This window comes from Hipposideros armiger, unplaced genomic scaffold (genome assembly GCF_001890085.2).
Source record: "Hipposideros armiger isolate ML-2016 unplaced genomic scaffold, ASM189008v1 scaffold_33, whole genome shotgun sequence".
Taxonomy (NCBI): domain Eukaryota; kingdom Metazoa; phylum Chordata; class Mammalia; order Chiroptera; family Hipposideridae; genus Hipposideros; species Hipposideros armiger.
The window spans coordinates 536702-544907 of record NW_017731383.1 but is presented as its reverse complement, the minus strand read 5'-3'; the positions used below and the strand labels follow the sequence as shown (position 1 = coordinate 544907).

The 8206-nt window shown below is 58.5% G+C and overlaps 1 protein-coding gene across 5 annotated transcripts in view; it reads left to right on the top strand.

The window, feature by feature from the left end:
* The window catches only part of CHLSN (cholesin), a 99441-nt gene that overhangs the window by 72468 nt on the left and 18767 nt on the right, over nt 1-8206 (top strand). The window lies entirely within an intron of this gene.

Sequence of the window (8206 nt, the reverse complement as noted above, 5' to 3'; positions counted from 1 at the left end):
GCCCCGCCCGCCCAGCAGCAGCCACTGCCGGCCCCGCCCCTTGGCATGGCTCCGCCCCCGGGACGCCCCGCCCCTGGTGCCCAGGCCAGCGGGGTGCTGGCTAGGGTGGCCGGCGACCTGTGGCCTGGGGTCAGCCGTGTGCAGGACGAAAGCCCGCGCGGCTCTCTCCTGGTGCCCAGTTGGGCTCCTTTTAAAGCGCTGGTGTTATTCTGCTGAGTCAGAGCGCACTCTAATCTGCAGGGGACCGACCCCTCCACCCTCCAGAGGTTGTAATCTGGTCCTTCCTGGAGCACCTGCTCCTCTTCCCCGAAGTGTGCTTGCTGTTTCCAAAGTCACCCTTTACTCTCTGGTTTCAGGAATTTCTTTGTAAATTACACTGACTGCCAGAAACCATTTAAAGAGACAGTGCATTGTTTGAGCCTGATTAACTTTGTAGCTGCTGTTATAATTAAATGTTGGCAAGTTTAACCCGTGGCAGACAGCACATTCAGGATCTAAGAACATTCTTTCTGAAAATCGAAGTATGCAGGTTGCATAATTTAATGCACGTTCACTGTGTGTCCAGGAGTTGAACGGAACAGGAAGAATAATAGCAGGCGAGGCTGACGGGAGCCCTGTGCTTGCCCGCCCCCACACACACACCTTGACAGGATGGCTTCCTGACCATGGACTGGAGAGGGAATGGGCCCTGGGCTGTGGCTGAAAGGCAGGGCAGAGTCTCACTCTCCGCCCAGATCATCTGTAGACCCCTTTGGGCCCCTGCCACCCCCGAGACCCTGTGACCTTAACTTGCTCCTCAGCCTCAAACCAGTCCTTGTAGCAGTGGACATCCCACAGTGGGTCGCACTGTCCCCAAGGCCAAAACCAGTAGCAGCCAGCTAGCACTGGTACCTCGCAGCTAGACTTCTGTTCTAGGCCCGCAGAACAACCTTTCAAGCTATATTCTCCCATAGTTCATCAACTCTAAGACGGTATTCATGCAACGCATGCCATTATTTTATGGACTGCTAAAAAGGAAACCATCTGCCAATTAAGTTCTGACACTCTCTATTATAAGCTGCACCCTGACTGTAGAGATATTAAAATGAGAGAGGAAATGTGTTAGCACCAATGAAATACAGTGTTCTCTTCGTTTTCAATTTTATTGAGCCTCAGAAACTTTGAGCAACTTGCCCAAGGTCACAGAGCAGGTCACGGAGTGGGACTTGAACCGGGTGGTCTTTGGCTTTCTAGATCAGGGTTGGGGACTTTGGGTTCTCCTGGCAATGTGCCTGGATAAGTATTGTTTCTCCTTTGTATGAATGGCCGCAGACCCTAGAGTTCCTGGTCAGAGTCTATGGAATGCCTGGCTGGCCGAGCTCTGCCCACAGGGTGCTCTGTGGCCCAGCTTATGACAGGAAGGGCCAGGCATTTGGCCCCGTCTAAGCCACTTAGCCCTCAGGTCACTCCAACCGCCTTATCTGCAGAGAAGGGCTTCCTCTGCGAGCAGGCAGACAGGTTCACGGCCAGTGTCAGGTCTGTGTGTGTCTGGACACCTTCCAAATGAGCCCACCCTCTAACTGCGCCAAGACCAGCAGTATTTCGTAGCCGAGATGTGAATATGCTCCAGAGGGCTGCAGCTGTGTACCGCTCAGGCCAGCTCCTGTGTGAGACCAAGGTGCCTGGGAGCGGGGCACTGCCTGGGCACACGTGGGCTGGGCTGTATGTAGGAGGATGTGAGGCTGGACCTGACTCAGGCTTGCTTGCAGTGGCACCGTAGCCCAGTGTCCGTTTTTGAAAACCACATGGAACTGGTGTCCACTTCTTTGCTGGTGACTGAAGAGATGCCCCCAATGTGCCCCACTCTGCAGTGGCAGGGAGACTCCAGCCCAGCACTCTGCTGAGGTGACACAGATGCCACTGCATGGCTTATGGAGATGTCGCAGTCGCAGTGCTCAGCCTGGAGGCTTGGCAGTGCTTCCTGTTTGTTCTGGGCGGCACTTGATAAGATCGGCTGCATTCCACACCGCAGGGACACGCACTGCTGGTCGGGAACTTGAGAGTGGCCAGCTCGCCACGGTCTGTCTGCAGCCGGCCTTTCTCTGGGAGCTGCAGGGGGACAAGCCCTGGCTGAAATGGCTGGCTGTGTTCCTTCTATAGGTGCTTCTTTCACTCGGGATGTGTGACCCGCGTGACGTGTGCATCGGGACAAGGAGTGTCTAAAGTTGATTTGCCAGTTCTTAGGAGTGTGCTTTATAATAAGGTGATCTATTTTTACCTCTGTGTGGCTGTGTTATGACTTAATGTTGTACAGGGTCCCAGTAAGGTGTAGTGAACTTCGGTGAGAATTTGGAGGGCTTGGTAGGGGACGGAGGCCTGCCCTAGAGGCCAGTCAGGTCCCTGGGAAGCATGTGTCCATGTCTCGGCGGTCAGTTCAGGTTCCTACGTGGTCCTGACAGGTCAGTGTCCCACTGCCCACCCTCTGCATGATCTGTACTCCTTCCCAAATTCCGTCCTGTGCGGTTTCTGTCAGCATCTCTTCCGTGCCCTGTTAGTTACCTGGAAGCACCCCATTGTGTGCCGAGCATTCTGGCTTAATGGTAACACCCGGAGGCATTTTCAGCTGGCGGCCATACGAGCCGCCTTTGGTGTGCAGGGCCCAGCACACGGGCCACTCACAGATGCATACAGTGTGGCTGTGCAGCAGCGGGTACCCGCTGAGTGCCACTCCTCAGTCCTGCTGTGCCTTCTGTGGTGGGCGTTAGCAGAACGTGCTAGAGACCAGTATCTTAGGTATCTTAAGCACCTGCTCTGACCCAGACCCAGCCTCCAGGAGCCCCCAGGCCAGGGGGAGACAGGCAGGTGAGCAGCTGCTCTGATCCTCTTAAAAGGACGTCAGGCAGCACGGAAACCCTGAGTCAGCATGGGTGTGTGGGTGGGAGCACACTGGGCTATGGACCTGCCCAGAGGAGGGCCACTCGGAAAGACCACAGCAGACCCCAAGCCACAGCTTCAGCGATGCCCACAGGCCCAGGCCCTAAAGGCCTCTCCCACCCTTCCCCAGCCTGAGGCTGCCAGCATTCCACATGCCCAGCAGCCCTGCATGGCTTCATGGTCGGCCACAGCTGGTGGCAGCTGGAAGGTGGGGGCCGGAGGCTTACTGGCTCACAGGTGGCCATTCGCTCGGCCAGCCCCCTGCCTACCATGACCATCTCCTTGACTTCTGGTCTGTAGGTGCCACTTCCCAGCGGGCCAGGACCTGGGATAGGGACAACGGGGACCCTGTTAAAGAGAGGCTGGCAGCCTGTCCTCAACCAAGTTGGGGGGGCTGCAGCAAGTGTGCTGCCCCTATGAGTATGCTCTGTGGGGAGGGCGGGGGCAGCTCTCCACTCGGACTCGGGGCCCCTCTGGGTCCCAAGCGCTCTTCGCCCCCACCATCCTGCCAGCCTCGCTCAGCTCCTACTCCACGCCCTGCAGAGCCTGCCTTCACCACCTGCCCCGGCTCTCCCCACATCCACTCATGACTCCAGCCAGGACTCAGGAAGAGAGGGGCGGCACATCGTTGATGGGGGTGCTGGGGATGTGAGAGACAACACGCCGGAGCTTGGAGCGGGTTGCCTGCATGGTGCACACGGGGCACTGGAGCCCGGGGCCTCAGCTTGCCGTAGGCCAGTGTCGGGGGAAACCCCGCGGCTGTGAGCCTGTCCGCAGGCGTGGGGTGTGCATGCTTTTGGTTCCTCTCTCTTGCCTTATTGCACGGCCAGGACTGCCAGCACGATGCTGACCTGCTGGCCGGCAGTGGTGGGAGTGGACCTGGTGCCTGGTTGCTGACCTTGGTGGGAGGGGGCCTTGTACGTGTCATCTGTCAGGTTGAGGAAGCGCCCCTCTTTTCCTAGTTTTCTGAGAATTTATATCATGAGTGGATGTTGCATTTGGTCATAAACCTTTTTGTGCCATTGATACGATCAGGCGGTATTTCTTTTTTAGCCTGGTGTGTTACGTGGTGGATTATATGGATTGATTCTGGAATATTGAACCAGCCTTGCATCTTGGAATAAACTCCACACGGTCCTGGTATATCATTCTGTTTCTATGTTTCTGAGTAGGATTTTTGCACTTATACTCATGAGGGATTTGTGTCTGTATTTTTCCTTTTCTGTACTGTTTTTCCTTTTGATATCAGAGCGTAATACTAGCCTCAGGCTGAATTGGGATGTGATCCCTCTTCTTCCATTTTCTTCAAGAGATTGAATAGAGTTGGTGTTAATTCTTCCTTAAGAGTTTCATAGAATTCTAGTGAAATCACTGGACTCAGACATGAGGTTCTGGAGTCGGAGACATTGGGGCCAACCCTTCCCAAGGTCCCAGGACTTCAGGGCCAGCGAGGTCCCCTTGGCCTCTCTGGAGGGGCTGGCGGGCAGCCATGCGAAGGCCTTCAGCAGGAGTTTGCTTTGCTCCCTCTTGCTGTGGCCAATGGCGGACATCGCTCACCTAGGGCCTGGGCTTCAGCTCTGATCCCAGGTCCCACCAGGAAGCGCTTAGCCTCTGAGCAGGGCTGTCCCGGGGGGCAGGGCTGAGTGGGAGGGGAGTGGTGTGTGCAGGCATGGAGCTGGCTGTATCCAGGCAGCGCTCCGAACCCCAGCCTCCTGGGGGTTCCCCAGTGCCGGGTTCTCTGGGCGGTGGCATGCACAGGAAATATGGCGTGCTGATCAACCATGCATTCTGGTTCTTTCCCTAATGATTCAGAATGATCCATGTGATCGTGGAGTGCCTGGTGCCCTGGATTTGAAAGCGAATTCTTATTGCCTCTTGGGAGTCTTGGTAGCAATTTCGTGCTTCCAGAACTCCAGCCTGGCAGGCTTGCTGAACACCCCACCCCCATGTCTGCAGCCACCCCGCTTCTCCTCTGCCTCATGTGGGCCTCTGTGCCCCTCCCCAGGACATGGGTGCTTGCTGTCCCCTCTGCGTGGACCACCTCTCTCCCAGATATCCAGGTCTCTACTCAGGTGTCCCATCCTTCTACAGCCATTGTAAATCACAAAACCTAAATAAACCTACTTGCTGTCCTACCTAATTTTTCTCAATATCGTAGCCTTCTAATGGCATCTCGGTGGGCAGGTGTCTTAGTCCATTCGGGCTGCTATAGCAGAGCAGCACAGACTGGGGGCTTATAAGAAACAGACACGTATTTCTCTCAGTTCTGGAGGCTGGAAGCACCAGCAGGTCCCACGTGTGTTGAGAGCCACACCGCGCGGTGTCCTCCCATGGCAGAAGGGCCACTTCTTACAAGGGCACTAGTCCCGTTCACGAGGGCCCCACCTCATGACTTAAGCACCCCACAGCCCCACCTCCTGGCACTATCACGTGGAGGGCTAGGGCTCAGCATGTGAGTGTGGGGACAGAACGCTCGGTCTGTGGCAGCGGCATTGTTGTCCCGCTCCCCACAGTGGACTAGCGCGTAGGGCAGCCTGGCGTGAAGAGGTACAAGGCAGGCACTTGTGGGATGCATTCAGGTCCCTGTCATCTACCCGCCCTTTCTGACTAGGGGCTGCCGCTGAGCTGACCTGCCTGTGGGGAGTGGGATGGGAAGGGAGCAGGGGTTCTAGGGTCTCTCAGTCCCCTCGGGGCCAACCCAGCCACTGCCTCCAGGTTCACATGGGTCACACCCTCCCACTCCACCAGCCGGACCTTGTCCCCAAAGGTGCTTGGGGCTGTACCAGGTACCATTCCTCTTGGGTCCCCTGTCCTGAACCCCAGGGGTGCAGTGAGCCGCCCAGTGCCTTGGCAGATGGCCTGGGGGACAGAGCATGTCCTGCAGGCTGATCCCAGGGCTGAGAAGGGCCTAGGAGGGAACCCTGGCTCAGGAGTAGGCAGACCTGGTGTACTTCCCATGCTGTCTGAGCCTCAGTTTCCTCGTGTGGAAGGGAGCATGAGTGACAGCCCGCTCTGTCTCTGTGTGGTGTCCTCAGCCAGCGCCTCTGAGCCTGTCCACCCTGCGGCCAGGCCAGCTCTCTCCCCCTCTCCTGTCTCCAACGGCAGCCCACTGAGTCACCAGAAGACCAGTGGGTGAAAGAGGCCGACCAGAGGGCCCTCGGTTTAGAGGCCTGACAGTGGAAAGGCACTAGAAAGTTAGCACGCAAATTCCCTGGGACTCCAAACGCCCAGAACTGAGTTCATTCCTTGAAATCGGCAATCTTGGAAACTTCTTTCTTTTAGCATTTCCATACCTGTAAAGTGGGGACACTGATGCCAGCATCACAAGGATTAGACAAGGAAGTACAGGTGAGCTTGCCAACCCCGGAGGCTGCTGTGAGGGGCGGGCGCCTGCCCGGCTTCTGCCTCGCCTGCATCCATCCCACTCTGGTCCAGGCCTGTGTGTGTGGATCCCTGTGTTTGGAGGGGAAATGGCCCAGAGCAAAAGCACAAAAAGATGCAGCCTTGGCTCTGGGACCTCAGAGATCCTTATCGGGCCCAGAAGCTGCGACACCCACACCCCCTGGCAGTGCACAGTGGTGAGAGAAGAAAGGGCTTCTAGGGCACGCCTCTGCCGCCCGAGTACAGCGTGTCCTGGGGTGCCTGATGTCGCCTTCTTCGGACAGGTGGGTGAGACAGGGCTGGCCAGCCCCCTGGAACCAGCCCCGCCTCCAGAGCCTACTGGGGGCCCTTGGGTGCGTTTGGCAGGCTCCTGGCTGCTAGAGTGTGGTTTTGCCTTGGATCATAAAATTGATCTGCAGCTTTGCCTTAGAGGAGGGAACACAAGCTCTCGAAGAGGTTTAAGGTGCCATTGTCCGTATGACGAGGAAAGAGCGGTGTGACTCACCCACTGGTTCCATGAGCCTTTATTGAGCACCTGCTTCTTGCCAGACGACATCAGTGCAATGGTGAGCAGACACCCCCATCCTTGTGGAGCTCGCAGTATGGGGGGACTGGACATTAATGAGAACTGGTGTGGGGGGGGAGGATGTCACTGTTCTGGGGAGTGCCAGGGAGCCATGGTATTGGGAAGGTGCTCAGTAGGTGAGACAGAGGTGCCCCTGAAGCTGAGGATGATAGGAATCTGAAGTGAGGACCCAGCTGTGAGTGCTGCAGGCAAAAGGAAGAGCATGTGCAAAGGCCCTGGGGAGGAGACCGCAGGCCCGGTTCAGGGAACCTAGGGTCCCTTGCTGCAGGCGGTGGAGACTTGGGAATGGGGACAGCACACGGGGCCCAAACCTCACGGTCAGACTTGGGTCCGTGGTTTACGCAGATAAATGGGGAGCAATTGGGGGCACCGCACCAGCTGGTTTTCCTGCCTCCCGTGTGGGGGAGCTGCCAGGGAGCATGGCACCATGGCTCTCCGCGAGGAGAATCGGAAGCAGTGCCTGATGACAGGCACAGCCCTGGACGTGGGCTCTGTGTCTGCAACTTCAAGGCCGAGCTGTGGACTGAGAAGGTGCCCTGAGCCTCCGATCTGTCTTCTGAACAACCTTGTTAAATAGGGAACCCGTCAGGGTGGGTGTTAGTCGGTGCCAATCACCCCCGGCCGCGTCTCCCCACCCCAAACTGCACAGCACGGGGGCTTCCAGTGCAGACCCGGTTGGGTCTGGGGTTCCCCGCCCAAGTGTGGCTGTCGGGCCCCGCCCACTGCCCGGCCCCGCCCACTGCCCGGCCCCGCCACACGCCGAGCGCGGGCGCGCTTGCGTCACCGTCCAGCCGGCTGGATCTGGTTCCAGCCGTGCTGGGCTAAGCTGACATGCGCAGTGCGCGGGGGCTGAGGGGTACGGCCCTGGGCAGACCCGACGGCCGGGGACGCGGAGGTCAGTGCGCCGAGCTCCGGAGCGGGGCCCGCGGGGCGGGCGGGCACCCGTCCTGCACGTGCGCGCGGGGGGCAGGGCTGTTCCCGGAGGGGCTGCGGGTGGACGCCCTGGAGACCCCAGACCCGGGCCAGACGGCGTCACCGTCAGGGCGTGGCGCCCCTCCCCCATTGGGCTGGGCTCCACCGGGGTCTCGGGGTCCCGGCCCGGCGCCCCGCCTGATCCCTGTTCTCCGATCCCCGTTTGCAGGCGAGAGAGGGGTCACTGAGCTGAGCCCCTGGCCTCGGGTGCCCGCTGACCCTCGGGCTGTGTGCGCCCGCGGGGTGCAGAGCCCTGGGCTCTAGTCTCCGCTCCAGACGGCTGACCCGGGCGACCCCATGGCTGTCGCCCCGCCTTCTAATCTGTAAAATCCGGAGTGGCCTCAACTGGTTTCT